Source organism: Macaca nemestrina, chromosome 15 (assembly GCF_043159975.1).
Source record: "Macaca nemestrina isolate mMacNem1 chromosome 15, mMacNem.hap1, whole genome shotgun sequence".
Classification (NCBI taxonomy): Eukaryota; Metazoa; Chordata; class Mammalia; order Primates; family Cercopithecidae; genus Macaca; species Macaca nemestrina.
The window spans coordinates 117,033,466-117,049,824 of record NC_092139.1 but is presented as its reverse complement, the minus strand read 5'-3'; the positions used below and the strand labels follow the sequence as shown (position 1 = coordinate 117,049,824).

General features: G+C 47.3%; 1 long non-coding RNA gene across 1 annotated transcript; it reads right to left on the bottom strand.

Moving 5' to 3' along the window:
• Positions 1 to 7,177: 7,177 nt before the first annotated feature.
• LOC105489778 (uncharacterized) lies at positions 7,178 to 9,648 on the bottom strand. Its single transcript, XR_011614467.1, has 3 exons — positions 9,626 to 9,648; positions 7,895 to 7,972; positions 7,178 to 7,660 (listed from the first exon to the last, which is right to left on the bottom strand). It is a non-coding gene; the product is annotated as an uncharacterized lncRNA (long non-coding RNA).
• Positions 9,649 to 16,359: the final 6,711 nt, after the last annotated feature.

Genomic DNA, 16,359 nt, shown 5'->3' with positions numbered 1-16,359 from the left:
CAGGGTGGGGGCAGGGCATGGGACGTCCCATGGACGAGACATGGGGTCAGGGGGATTCTGGCTACACTGACCCAGCACAGTATTGCTGAGGATGGGCCAGGATGACAGGCATCACCTGGGTGTGGTGGGCAATGAGGAGCCTGAGGAGATCACGAGGGTGATGAGGTTTCGAGGGCAGGGGGTCTTGCTGACCTGACTCAGTCGGGTTCTTGCTAAACCAGGTTTTATAGGGATGAGCCTAGATGGGCCCAGGGGATGTTCTGGAGCCTGGCTGGAATCTGGGCAGGTAGGGCCTTTCTGTCACCAGACAGCCAGGACTACCCCACCCACCACAAGGTGTGGTGCAGGTGCCTGTGCTCGGAAAGTCTCCCAGGCAATTCCTCCCAGCGGTGGGCGTGGGACGTGGCCCTGGCCCCTGACCTGTGAGCTCTGCAAGTAGGTGTGAAGACCCGTCCTGCCAGGCCTGGCTCCTGAGGACCAGCCAAGCATGGGAGTGGAACACAGGAGCTTTCTCCACATGTGCTCTGCGCTGCAGCCATGCAGTCAGGCTGGGGATGTTGCTGGGATTCTCTGAGGTGTCCTGACTCTTCCCTGGCTACCCACAAACCAAGCAAGCTTTGTGAACATCCACAAAAATGGCAGATGACGACTGCCTTGGGAGAGTGATGGCTGGGGAGTGGGGATGGCGCTGGGAGCCCGAAACGCTGAGCACCCTTGTCTACTCATCTAACCTCAGTCTGTGCAGGCGGCTGGGGAGTGGGGATGGCGCTGGGAGCCCGAAACGCTGAGCACCCTTGTCCACTCATCTAACCTCAGTCTGCGCAGGCGGCTGGGGAGTCGGGATGGCGCTGGGAGCCCGAAACGCTGAGCACCCTTGTCCACTCATCTAACCTCAGTCTGCGCAGGCGGCTGGGGAGTCGGGATGGCGCTGGGAGCCCGAAACGCTGAGCACCCTTGTCCACTCATCTAACCTCAGTCTGCGCAGGGGGTTGGGGAGTGGGGATGGCGCTGGGAGCCCGAAACGCTGAGCACCTTTGTCCACTCATCTAACCTCAGTCTGCGCAGGGAAAGGGGTCATTGCTGATCAGTGGGAGACGCATGAGGCTTGTGTGGGGGAGGTAGCTGCGTGCAGCAGAGGGGCCTGCAGGCGGGACAGCCATGCCACTGCACACACCTGTGGGGGCCTGGACTGGGGGCGCCCGGCTTGCCTGTTGCTCCGGACGCACATTCCCCACGTGTATTCAATGCCACAGCATCAGGGCAGGGTCCACGCTTGGTCAGCCCTCACCTGGACCCAAGGTGGACGCCCTCATCCCCCATCGAGGCTCCATAGTCACCTTCCTCATCTCTCATCTGGGCCTCATGCTCACCTTCCTCAGCCCTCACCTGGATTTTCCAGCCCACTCCTCCTTCTCCCAGAGGAAGGGCTGCTCACCTGCAGTGTGGATGAACATCAAGTGGATTAGCTGGACATTCAGGGATGCTTTCTTTACTCACCCGACTCGGTTACTGACTGCCTCCTACAAGCCGGACATTTGTGAGGCTGTATAGAAAAACAATAGTCACAGGTCTTTAGGGTTCACAAAACCAACACAAATGTGTTTTCTGTTGACATTTTATAGCGTAATTTGCAATGACCTCTTTAGACGAATGGATTTGGTTTTCCACTTAGCTCAGAAGGAGGATCCAGCACCCAGTAGGCTCTGGAGCACCCAGGCTGCCTGGAAGCAGAGTGGGGACGTGGGTGGTTGTGCAGGGCCTGGAGTTCCCCTTGTGGGACTGAAGCTGAGCTGTTTCATTTCCAGGGGTTGTGAGTCTTTCATGTGTGGAACAGGAACAGTGGCAGTCCTGCCCACTGAGCTGAGGGCCAGGTGGGGTGCACAGCTGACGGCTGAGAGTATGTGAGCAGTCACCAAGGCGAGACACTGTTCTGCATCTGCTGGAGGGACCGACTGCCTTCAAGCTTGGCTCCAGGCTGAATGGGAGCCCCAGGTGGGTCCAGTCTACTCAAGGACAGAACCCACGTCAGCCCTTCAGACTGTTCTTCATGGCTGCTGGTGGCAGCAATTAGGGGGCGGCAGAGCCCAGGCCATGGGAGGTGGGTGCTCCTCTGTCAGTCTCCCTCTGTTCTCTCTCGGGAATGTCCTGATGGCAGTTCTGTGCACCAGGAGGCCGGCCTGCTCTCCTGAAACACCTTTCCTGGCATGGGCGACACCTGCATGCGTGACCTCAGGGGCTCCATCCTGTTTTCCAAGGGGTACAGCCAAAGCTGGCGGCCCACAGGATGCAGTCACAGCTGCACTGGAGTGGGAGGGTGGCAGGGACAAAAGTGAGCTAATGCCTGGGAGCCCAGGGAGTCTCCCTGAGTCTACAGGCTTTGCGGGCTGCACAGGGCAAGGCGAATGAACCCCTGAGTGGGCTGCTGCTGAGGATTAGTGATCTACACTGACAGCGCACATCACCCGCCACACACAGAGAAACATGCAGACCACGCGCCACACACACCATGAGCACATCACCCACCACGCACAGAGAAACACGCAGACCACACGCCACACACACACCGTGAGCACATCACCCACCACACACAGAGAAACACGCAGACCACGCGCCACACACACCATGAGCACATCACCCACCACGCACAGAGAAACACGCAGACCACATGCCACACACACACCGTGAGCACATCACATACCACACACAGAGAAACACGCAGACCACACGCCACACACACACCATGAGCACATCAAATACCACACACAGAGAAACACGCAGACCACACGCCACACACACACCATGAGCACATCACCCACCACACACAGAGAAACACACAGACCACACACCACACACACCATGAGCATGTCACATACCACACACAGAGAAACATGCAGACCACACGCCACACACACTGTGAGCACATCACATACCACACACAGAGAAACACACAGACCACATGCTACACACACATCGTGAGCACATCACATACCACACACAGAGAAACATGCAGACCACACGCCATACACACATCATGAGCACATCAAATACCACACACAGAGAAACACGCAGACCACATGCCACACACACACCATGAGCACATCACATACCACACACAGAGAAACACGCAGACCACACGCCACACACACACCATGAGCACATCACCCACCACACACAGAGAAACACACAGACCACACACCACACACACCATGAGCATGTCACATACCACACACAGAGAAACATGCAGACCACACGCCACACACACTGTGAGCACATCACATACCACACACAGAGAAACACACAGACCACATGCTACACACACATCGTGAGCACATCACATACCACACACAGAGAAACATGCAGACCACACGCCATACACACATCATGAGCACATCAAATACCACACACAGAGAAACACGCAGACCACATGCCACACACACACCATGAGCACATCAAATACCACACACAGAGAAACATGCAGACCACATGCCACACACACCATGAGCACATCACATACCACACACACTACTCCTGTACATATACTACATGTCACACACACAGAAACACACCACACACATCATGCACACTTCACACACATCACATACCACACACACACCATTCCTGTACACACACCACATGTCACACACACAGAAACATATACACCACACACAGCATGCACATATCACCTACCACTCACATCACTCCTGTATACATACCACGTTATACATACACCACACATCACACACACAGAAACACACACACACACCACACACATCACATACCACACACACACCACTCTTGTACACACACATTACATGTCACACACACAGAAACACACACACACCACACACCATGCACACTTCACACACTCATGCTCCTTATGGAGGTTCAAGGTCGACTGTGTTCTTTTCCCCTCCTGTTGAGCCTGACCCCACAGGTCTCCAGATCCTGCAGCCGTGAAGTGGGTGCACCACATCCACCAGGGTCTCCCGATCTCAAGGTGTGAGGTGGGGACCACAGGCTGGTCGGGGTCTCCCGAGCATCAGTCCTGGCTCACTGTCCTCTGCCCTGGGACTCCTTCTCTTAGGTCGAGGGAGAGCAAATGTCCTGAATCGCACACTCTGACCCTCAGACTCCAACTCAGCTGCACCCAGCCCACAGGGAGGAGCCCATGGCCCGCAGAGCTCCCTGTCTCGGAGGAGGCTTGTTCCTGTGACTCTCCTCCCTCGCGCCCTCCTCCCGACCTGGGCCGGGTTGTGCCGTCCCTTCCAGTTCACCCACAGCCCTATGGCCCCAAGCTCATCGTCCTCCCTGAACTCTCCTGGGTGCTTTCCCTGGCCATCAGCATCCTATTCAGGCCGTGAGGCTGAAGAAGAAGAGGCACCCGCAGCCCCCAGGCCCGTGGCTTCACGACTGGGATCCCTTCAGCCTACAGAGCTTGGAGTTAGGAGAGTCTCCTTAATTTGAATTGAAAAGTACTCTGGGCTTCTTACGGTACACAGCACTGTGCAGGCATTGCGTGTCATTCTCCAGACGTAGAATTTATATCAGAATGATTGTCCTCAACTACCCCTTTACCTCCTGCTTCCTATCAATTGCCCTCAGTAAGTGCCGGGTGGAGTCCAGGTCCCCGAGGCTGGGGGTCCAGCGCCTGATCTGTCCTCAGCCACTGTCCAGTCTCATCTCTTCGCCCTGCTGGGCGGGGCAGCCCCTGGATTGTCCCTAGGGCTTTAGCTGCTAGGGTTGCCCCATCCCTGCCCCCTGCACCTGCATGCAGCCCAGGGGACGGAACTGGCAGAACTCATTCGTCCACTTACAGGAAGATCCCTTGGTGCCTCCCACGTGCTGAGCTCTGCTCCGGAGGGGAGGAGAAAAGACCCAGGGACTGTTTACGTTTCTGATGCATCCTATCCCTGTCACCAGGTTTGCCCTCAAAAGTATCACATACACAGGAGATAGTTTATCACTGTTATTGGATATTTCTGGAAGCAAAATACGAACGTTAACTCATGTTTCTTCCATGCAAATGACAGAACTCGGAGCCTTCCGATTCACATGGGCCTATTTCTTGTTTTCAAGCAGGACCTGAGAACAGCTGTGTTTTGGACAAGGGACACCTTCTGAGCAGCAAACTTGGGCAGTTGCATCTCTGTGAATTAGTGGGACACATGCACACATAGGCACTAATCCATCCGGCTCCGGGAGACTCTCCGCCGCCTCCATCCATCTCCCTGACGAGTACCAGGTAGAAGCGGCAGGGCCCAAGCTGGCTTCTCAGAATGAGACAGCCTCAGAGCTCAGGAGCAGGTGGGGCCGGCCTCCCAGGCCACGCTCCCATTTTAGACGAGATGCAAATGCTGTGAGAGGAGCCCCACCGTTTCCCGAAGCAGATGGAAAGCTGATAATAACTCAGTCTTTGCCACGGGAGGGACGGCTTCCTGGAACACGTCCACGGCCGAATCCCCACAGCAAGCACAGTGAAGTGCACAAATCGGGCTTGTCAGAGAAAGATCAGCACAGCGAAGCAGGAGGGCGGGCCTTGTCTGCCAGCGCTGCTGCCCGGAGCCACTCGGCGTGTCAGTGTCAATCATCCTGAGGGCAGGGACAGAGGTGCAGCGTGGCTTCCCGGGGCTGGGGAGGCCGAGGGTGCAGCTGATGCCAGCCCCTGGGGCTCCTGGGCGCCCGTCCTCTGTTATCAGCCCTGCCCCGTTATGCACTTTAGAGGCTGAGTTTCAAAGGCAGAGTTCAATGATCATGAAAAGGATCTCCCGAAGAACACACAGAAAGGCAGACTCCTCCTCAGAAACCGAGGGGGCTCCGTGCGTGAGGGGACGTGGGAAGCAATGGGTTTTATCCCCGCAGGCCCCGAGGGTGGGTGTGCTGTGTCCCCAGTGGGTGAAGAACAGCATGCCCCTGGGACAGAGGCAGCGTTCAGACAGGATAGGAACGCGCCCCACCCCACAGGAGGGACAGAGGCAGCGTGCAGGTGGGATGGGAACACGCCCCACCCCATGGGGGGACAGAGGCAGCGTTCAGACAGGATGGGAACGCGCCCCACCCCACAGGAGGGACAGACAAACATACGGCAACAATCACAAATCCCGGGGTTGTCGGGGAGGATCTGATTTCCAGACCTGCTCCATTACATCATTTAAAATATCCAGCTCTCTGCAAAAAATTATGAGACGCACAAAAACGAGGAAATTATGGCCCATATGCCCATGGTGGGGAGGGGAAAGCAGTGCATTGAGACAGTCCCTAAAGAAGTCCAGGCACTGGACTTGCCAGGCCAAGACTTTATTTATTTATTTATTTAGAGACAGAGTCTCGCTCTGTCACCCAGGCTGGAGTGCAGTGGCGTGATCTTGGCTCACAGCAACCTCTTGGCTCACAGAAACCTCCCGGGTTCAAGCAATTCTCCTGCCTCAGCCTCCTGAGTAGCTGGGATTACAGGCGCCCACCACCATCCCTAGTTAATTTTTTTGTGTGTTTTTAGTAAACACAGGGTTTTATGATGTTGGCCAGGTTGGTTTCAAACTCCTGATCTCAGGTGATCCACCTGCCTTGGCCTCCCAAAGTGCTGGGATTACAGGCATGAGTTGCCGTGCCTGGCCTGTCAGTATTACAAATAGGTCCAAAGCATTAAAGGAAACCATGTTTTTAAAAGTTAAAGTATGAGAACTATGTCTCGCCAAATAAAGAATACCAGTAAGGAGAGAGGAAATAATTAAAAAAAGAACCAAATAGAAATTCTAGAATTGAAAATATAATAACTGAAATGAAAAAAATTACATCCCATGAACCTAACGTAGAAATCAGAATATATTATTCAACACTTCTCCAAAGATTGTGTCTGCTTTGGTGGCTAAACACCTGGGCTACCACAAATAACTCTTTTATTTATGGGACTGAGATCCCCTACTTAATACTGCATGGAGTTATGATTTTTTTAAAAAAGATGATTTTCAGAAGTTATTTAAAGTTGCAAAACAATATTTTTTTTTTCGAAAGTAATATTTTGGCTGGGCACGGTGACTCACACCTGTAAACCCTGCACTTTGGGAGGCCAAAGTGGGTGAATCACTTGAGGTCAGGAGTTTGCGACCAGCCTGGCCAACATGGTGAAACCTCGTCTCTACTAAAAATACAAAAATTAGCCGGGCTTGGTGGCGCACCCCTGTAATCCCAGCTACTCAGGAGGCTGAGGCAGCAGAATTGCTTGAGCCCAGGAGGTGGAGGTTGCAGTGAGCCAAGATTGTGCCACTGCACTTCAGCCTGGGTGACAGAGCGAGACTCCATCTTAAAGAAAAAACAAAAGTACTCTTCGATAGCACATGATATTTAGTATGGTTTGGCATCTGCCTTTTGGGGAAATCTGGTATTTAAAGCAGTTCCTATTCATAAGCAGTGCAGAAGCTGCAGCCTTCGGCGAGTGCACAGATTACTCAGAGTCATAAACACACGCCACACACACACCGCAGGGCAGAACGTGCTGCATTCGTTGCCTGCTCTGTTTAAAGTGTCTCTACACAGTGAGCTGACTTTTATCGCAAGTGCTGTGGCAGTGTTCTCCGGTTAAGGGAGGCCAGTGACCTTTTCTGCATCTAGGAAGCTCTATCAGGGTTCCTTAAAGAAGAGAGGTCAGTTGCTTTCGGATGTTCCACTAAAAATACAAAAAAAAAAAAAAAAAATTAGCTGGGCCTGGTGGTGGGCACCTGTAATCTCAGCTACTCGGGAGGCTGAGGCAGGAGGATCACTTGAACCTGGGAGGCAGAGGTTGTGGTGAGCCGAGGTTGCACCATTGCACTCCAGCCTGGGTGACAGAGTGAGCCTCCGTCTCAAAATAAATAAATAAATAAATAAATAAATAAATAAATAAATAAAGAATGTGACATACCTGACAATAACAGGACATGGTAGGTGGAAGCAAAGTGCGTTGAACTCAGGAAATGACACTAGATGGTAACTCACATCCCTAGGTAAATGAAAAAATGCAAAAATATTAAATAAGAGGATTCCTGTAACAAACTCTATAAATCAATATCTACTCTCCTTTCTTCTCTCAACTTTAAAAAAAGACATAAAACCATATAAGCAATAAGTATAATAGATTGTTGGGTCAGCAACTTATAATAAAAATAATAGCACAGGAAGAGGGAAGAGAGAATAGAACTATAAAGAAGTAACATTTCTATAGCTCAACGTAATTAAGTTAATATAAATCTGAAGTAGACTCACATAAATTAAGAAGTTTATAAAAGCACTAGAGTAACTATAAATGAAATATCTCAAAAATACTGTGAAAAACCATTAAAACATTAAACTAGAAAATATTCACTTAGTGTGAAAGGAAACAGAAAAGAAGGAAGAGAAGAATCCAAAACATCAGACATACAGAAAACAGAATGCAAAACGGAAGATGTAAATCCAAATACATCAATAATCTCATCAAATGTGAATGGATTAACAATGCAATCAAAAGACACATTACAAGACTAGATTAGTAAAAAAGATTTAATTTTATGCTGTCTACAGAAGACAGACTTTAGATCTAAATACACAAATAGGATGAAAGCATAAGAATGGAAAAAATTTATCATGCAAAGAGTAACCATAAGAAAATAGTAATGGTTATATCAATATTAGTCAAAATAGACTTTAGATGCCCCCCAAATGTTACGAGAGAAATATTTGATGATAACAAAAGGTCAGTCTAACAAGACGATATAACAATTATAAACATATAAAAAAACACATAATAGATTCCCAAAATACATGAAGCAAAACCAGACAGAGTTGAAAGGAAAGTGAGATAATTAAACAGTCATCCCTGGATAATTCAAAACCAGACTTTTAATACCGTATGGGACAACTAGACAGATGATCAACAAAGAAACAGCAGACCTGAGAAAACACTGCAAACCACCAGACCTACCAGACATTTAGGAAAACCTCCACCAGTGACATTAGAAGACACGTTATGCTCATGTGTAGATGGAATGACCAGCAGGACAGACTACGTACGAGGCCGTAAGATAAGATGATGAGCATTATACAAAGTATTTTCTCTTACCATAGTGGAGTGGAATTAGAAAACAATAACAGAAGGTATTGGGGAAATCCATAAATGTGTGAAAAATAATTACACGCTCAAAATAGTCAGTGGGTTAGAGAAGAAATCACAAAGGAAATTAGAAGATGTGGAGATGGATGGAAAGGCAGATGCAGATTCCAGACTCATGGGACCTGCAAAAGCAGTGCTTAGAAGGAAATCCATGGCTGTGAAAGTCTGCATTGAAACAAGGGAAAGAAAAATCTTAAGTCAATAAACTAAACTAAACTTTGCTTTAAAATACTGGAAAAAGAAGAGCAGATTACTCCAGTGCAAGCAGAAAGAAGGAAATAATGAAGATTAGAGCGGAAAGTCATGAAACGGAGATAGAAAAATTGAGAAAATTAATGAAACCAAAAGTTGGTTCTTTGAAAAGAGCAACAGAATTGACTCATCATTTGTTAAATTGGTGGAGCAAAAAAGAAAGAAGACTCAAATTACTAAAATCAGGAATGAAAGAAGGGACATTATTGCAGCCCTGGCATCTGTTCTATGAGCTGCAGACAGAGTGCTCACATCCTATGTCTTATTTCTCCAAGGCATCTATCTTTCCTTATATTTCAGGGTAGTTGGTTGCTCTGGGACTTCAGTTCTCTGTGGGAGTCAAGAAATGATGAGTTGGGGGCTATCTGGCTTTTGTTGCTGGGACTTCAGTTCTCTGTGGGAGTCAAGAAATGATGAGTTGGGGGCTATCTGGCTTTTGTTGCTGGGACTTCAGTTCTCTGTGGGAGTCAAGAAATGGTGAGTTGGGGGCTATCTGGCTTTTGTTGCTGTAATGATGGAATCAATACCCTTATTGTCATTCTATGTTCAAAGTGGCAGGAGAAAAGCTGGGACAGCTTCTGGAATCTTGAGTATGGCAATGACTGTGTAATCAAGGTCAAGGAGTAATCCAGGAGAGGCCATCTTTGGTATAATCCTGAGAAAGGGATTGAAGAATCAGGACTTTGTGAGTGTTAGAATGGGATTAATATATGAGCCCTAAGGACCTACCATGTGACTCAATCACCTGTTAGAAGGCCCTTCACTAAGGCATAAGGAGGAGGCTGCTGAGAAGGCATCTGCATTTTTGAGACCTATAGGCTGTCCTCTGATGAGAGGAGATGATCTCATAAAAGTGGGCTTTTTAAAATTGTCACAGTGGTGGGGCTGTAGAACAGCATAATAAAGGTGATGGCCCCATCAGTAGTAAGTGATGTCACCCGAAGCATCAGTAGCAAAGCCAAAACGGCAATCTGGTTATCACTGGGGATAACTAACAAACCACGGTCTTCCTAGGAATGACAGAGAGGGATGGACGCTATGTGTGTTGCTCAATGTATGTAACACATACAAACTGAGATCTCACGAGCGGTCAGATAATGTTGGCCTCCGTAATGGAAAATCATGATCCCTCCCTGAGAATCTAAATCAGTTACAAGGACCAGAGCCAACTGATTGAAGGAGATATCTTGTTGAGGAAGGATTCTAACTATCTAACTGTCCATTGCAGGCATACATGGTAAATACCTTTGCAAGACTCACCAGATGGTGCCGTAGACACTTACCAGGGCATTTCTGGAATAATGAAGGGACTATTCTTCCTCTTTAAGGACTGGTAGTTACAAAGTCTGAGTTTACATGAATATGAGTGGCCCTGAAATGCCAGCTGATGTAGTTGAGATATGAAATGGCGTTGGTGCAATTCCATCTTACATGGGTTCAGTGGATCCATGAACCAAACTTTTTCATCGGTCTCAAATGAATAAACGGAAGAGACAGTCTTAGTTTCATGAATATGGTTCCACTGATTCCATGACTTCCAGAATAAAAACTATTATGATAGAAAGGACCAAGTGGAAAGCCCTGTAACTATTCCTTCCTCTGACCAAGATTCACTTGTACGAGTAATACTCCTATTAGTACTATAATAACAACAGCAAAAAACATCTCAGGAGGCGCTGTAGAGCTGAGAGCCACGGTTGCAGTTTTCAAGGAGGGAAGAAGGTTGTCCCCATCACACCCCATTCGATCACTCTTGAACTCGGCAAAAGCTGGATGGGTCGTGGTTGGACCATAAACTTGACTAAGTAGTAGTTCCTATTACAGGGCTTTCCCATCAATTGCATTTATTGGAGCCAATCGATACCTTCTCTGGCACTGGGTACATATTTTTACAACCACTCACAGCATCTTCTCCAGGGTCCTCACTGTCTGCCTTCTCAGACTGTGCACTTGGTATGGCACTATAGATGTGGCAAATGCTTTCCCCAAGTCTTTATCAATGAGGGGACGAAAGCAGTCGGTCCTCACATGGCAGAAACTCTATCGTGAATTGTTTGGGGTTGTTCTCAGTCTCTCACTTCCTGTTGCAGTCAATTCTGACAGTCATAGGGGCGTCCTGCAGAGCAGTAACCAGAGCCCCCCATTGCCTACAGTGCCACACTGATTAGACCGAGGAACAGCACATGCCAGGGGCCTTGAGCCCTATTTGGCCTTAGTGTATTATTAGAATTATTCTTTGATACATTGATTGACATTAATTTCTTTTCTTTTTTTTTTCTTTGAGGCAGAGGCTCACTCTGTCACCCAGGCTGGAGTGCAGTGGCGCAATCTCCACTCACTGCAACCTCTGCCTCCCGGGTTTAAGTGATTCTCCTGCCTCGGCCTCCCAAGTAGCTGGGACTACAGGCACCCGCCACCATGCCCGGCTAATTTTTGTATTTTTAGTAGAGACGGGGTTTCATCACGTTGGTCGGGCTGGTCTCAAACTCCTGACCTCGTGATCTACTCGCCTCGGCCTCCCAAATTACTGGGGACATTAATTTCAAATTGAGTTTTACATTTAAACTTGTAAGTATTGGTAGTTTTAATCATTTTTTGTCTTGTATTTAATTTTGCTTCTAAAGCTATACTAACTATATAATATTTAAAAGAGAGTTGCTTTTATAAAAAACTTTCCGTGTTCTGGAATATTTTAAGTGACAGATTAATTTGTTTTTACCTTAACATAAAAGATAAAATTCGGTCTGAATGCACCGAATTATGGTGATTTTATTTTTCTAGTGGTAGATCTTGAATCAGATTTCCAATATTTCTTACAGGAATGACCTATTTGAGTTTTTCACTTCTTTTATGATACATTTTTTAAACTTAAGAAAATACTTCTAAGAAATGTTCTTTCATTCTAAATACCAAATATGTTGCCAGAGTTAGATATATAATTAGCTTATAATTATCTTCATTTTTCCCTTATACATAATTGTTTCCTATTCTCATTCCTCATTCTCTCCTCCCCATAATTAACTTATAAAGGTTTAGCTTCAAAGAATCAAATTTGAAATAAGTCATGCTTTTTACTTATTTTGCTTACTATTTTATTGTTTTTAGCTTTCATGTTTATTAAATTCATTCCTTCTAATGTTTTTGAATTCATTTTGTTATTTTCTTAATGTTTAACAGAGTACCAAATTCCTTTATCTTTGTTTTCTTTCTAAAATAATGAAGCCACCTTAAGTTAATGCATTTTCTTTAACAGAGCTTTTTCCGTGTGCAATTCATTTGGACACAAAATACTCTCCTTTTCAAAGCTTTCCAGATACTTTACCAATTGTTTCTTTATTAACTCTTTCATCCAAGGATAATTTATAAAGTGAATTTCTGATTTGTCAAACACTTTAGTCATCTCCTCACTATTATTTCTACTTTTATTGTTTTGTGATCAGATAGCATGACCAGCAGAGTTTCAAGTCTGATTTTTCATCGTTTTAAAAGGTTTTATTTGCAGGCAAGCACATAACCAATTTTTGTCAATAGATGTTGCAAATAGACTTGCTGTTTCTTTTTGAAGGATGTTAGTGTGCACAGGACTTAGCATGTTAGTGTGAAGGCTGTTCCTGTCTCATCAATCTATTTGATCAAGGTTAGTGGTTGTTTAATGAGACTTATCTGTGTCTCTATTACTGTCGTTTTCATCATGCACCAGATCAGCAGTACAATAAAGTGGATACAGGGAAGTCTCCCCGCAATAGCAGTTTTAGGAAGGCCCCTTGCATTTCTCATAGCTCACAACCGTCCTGCGCTATGTGCCTTACAGAGCGACTCGTGAGATCCTCACAGAAGCCCAGGGCAGGGAACTGCCACTGTTGGAGGGACGGAGACAAACAGGTTCCATGCAGGGACCCGTTGGTGACTCCCCGGCTTCCAGGGAGACTCTGCTCCTGCTGGAGCTGGTCCACAGCGAGGCGGTGTGGGTCTGGACCCTTCATTCGTTGGTCATCACGGTGCCGCTGGCGGCGCTTTGGATGCAGAGTGTGGAGGTCATCACGTCATCATGACATGGACCTTCTAGTATTATGCACCGTCTTGCTCTCTTACAGCTTTTATTCAGTAACTTTTGCATATTAAATATTTCTGTTTATTTCTCATTTACCAGTGTTTTCTTTTTCTTTTCCTTTCTCTCTCTTCCTTCCTTCCTTCCTTTCTTTCTTTCTTCTTTCTTTCTTTCTTTCTTTCTTTCTTTCTTTCTTTCTTTCTTTCTTTCTTTCTTTCTTTCTTTCTTTCTTTCTCTCTTTCTCTCTCTCTCTCTCTTTCTTTCCTTTTCTTTTTCTTCGTTTCTTTTTTTTTCTTTTTTTGATAGAGTCTCACTCTGTTGCTCGGGCTAGAGTGCAGTGGCGTGATCTCGGCTCACTGCAGCCACCTCCCAAGTTCAAACAATTCTCCTGCCTCAGCCTCCCAAGTAGCTGGGATTACAGGCGTGTGCCACCACACCCGGCTAATTTTTGTATCTTCAGTAGAGACGGGGTTTCACCATGTTGGCCAGGCTGGTCTCGAACTCCTGATCTCAGGTGATCTGCCTACCTTGGCCTCCCAAATTGGTGGGATTACAGGCCTGAGCCACCGCGCCCAGCCTACCGGCATTTTCATTAGCAAACTTCTTTGATGTGTTCTATTGCTGCTGCACGTTCTCTTTTCATTTTCTAAGTCCATTCCCTTCCTTTGTTTTCCACACTCTCTCATAAGCTTGCTTTGCTTCTGTGTCTCCAGAGCTCCACGTAGCTTTTCATCAAAACCGAGAGTCCTGCTCTGTACCAGGAGAAGACTGTCCATTCCCATTAGTGCGATGACTAACATCTTTGATTCTATTGTTTTCCGCATTTGTTACCCTTACTATTCATTTTACTGACTTGTTTTTACAGGTTTGATACAATTATTGTCTGTCTACTATAATTTTTCCAGTAGTTACATATTTACTTGAAAACTCATTAGGCATTTCTTCCCTTAGAATTTATGTTCCCTTTCAGGGGATTTTGTTATTGTTTTTTGCTATTGATTGGAAGCACGTTTCTAACTTTCACCTCTCCGTTATGTCCTCGTCCCCTTGTCCCTGTGGGGTGGGACATTTACGTGCCTGCGTTTCCCTCCACAACTTTCCTCCCACTAACGAGACACGTCAGACACTTTTTTACTTCTTCCTCCCTTCCTCCCTCAACCTTCTAGATTTTGCTGAGCTTCTTTAAAATATCTTCTATCTAGATCATTATTATAATTTCCATTTTGGTGAGCAATTGCATTTGTATTTATTTAGCTTACAGATCTACTCATATATAAGAAATAACATAGAAACAAGGATGTTCACTGCAGCATGATTAGGAAAAGTTAATTACTATAAACAACCCAAATGTCCACCAATAGGGGACTGATGATATAAATTATGGAGCTTTCACGCTATTGAACTCCACAGCTGTAAAACACAGCAAGAAAGCTTTTCATACACTGCTATAGAAATGTCTTTGTGTCGAATGTTAAGTAAAAAGAGCAAAGCACAGCATATTGTATATAATATGTCACTGTTGTTTTTCATTTGTGAAAAGGGGGCACCTGGCTTTATAGATGCACGTGACTTTGCGTGTGCTTCGGGAAAGACAGACGGGAAGTGAACTGAGTTCTGTGCCAGACGAGAAGTGAACTGGGTTCTGTGCCAGACGAGAAGTGAACTGGGTTCTGTGCCAGATGAGAGGTGAACTGGGTTCTGTGCCAGACGAGAAGTGAACTGGGTTCTGTGCCAGATGAGAGGTGAACTGGGTTCTGTGCCTCGGGAAAGACAGACAAGAAGTGAACTGGGTTCTGTGCCTCTGTGGGGAGGAGGCAGTGCTTCCTGCCCTTTCTTGAGCATTTTCCTCCGATGAGGTGAGCAGGGGGTCCCTGCCCTGAAACTTGCTTATTTTTGAATGCTGTTTTTTGTGCTGACACAGGGCTCTGGGGCTGGATTTCCGGTTCCTGGACACGGTCCCCGTCTCCCTGCGGGTGGGATGTGTTACCTTACGGCCTCCGACTTCTGCTGTGGACCATGAGAAGGGCGGCAAATGTGTGATTCTTTTGTTTTTTTCCTTTATTAAGATGGGGTCTCACTCTGTCGCCCAGGCTGGAGTGTGGTGGCACAATCACGGCTCACTGTAGCCTCAGCCTTTCAGGCTCAGGTGATCCTCCTGCTTCAGCCTCCCGAGTAGCTGAAACTACATGCATGCACCACCATGCCCAGCTAATTATTGTATTTTTGCTAGAAACAGGGTCTTAATTTGTTGCCCAGGCTGGTCTGGAACTCCTGGGCTCCTGGGCTCAAGCGATCCTCCTGCCTCAGCCTCCCAAAGTGTTGGGATTACAGGTGTGAGCCACCGTGCCCATCCATTTTTCCTTTCCCTGCCTTACCTGTGGTATTTTCTTTTCCCCCTTCCCAAAGTGTGCATTCCTCATTGTACCCGTATCATTTAGGAATTCCTGGGGGAACACTTAAGGCCCATCCCTCCCCACCACCTCAGCATCCGGGGCTCTCCTGAGGCCTTCTGTGCCTCGCCCGACTGTAGCTCCAAGTATCAGCTTCTGTTACCGATTCGGGGGCTGCCTCTCTTCCACCTTCTCCTTCGGGGATACGTGGCTGCGATGCTTGAGCTCCCTGACTTCCCTTCCGCGTCCATCGTCTTCCACGCAGCTCCTGTGACTCCTGTTTTGTCGGCCTCTGCCTCCAGGTGTGTATAGCCAGGCCCGGCACGTCCTCGCCTTTACACACAGATTTTTCATTTTGATTTGTGTTGACTTTGAAAGTCACTTCTCCTGAGAAAGTCCTTTCCAGGTGGCCCCTCACTGCCCTCAGAAGCCCTGTCTGGTTTTGTTTTCTCTTCCTGCTGTGGCTGGTGTGTTTCTTTGTTGCCCGTTGTCTGGGATTTCCTCCTGCTCATTGGGTGGGTGGTGGGTCTGTTCCCTGGGCACCTCCT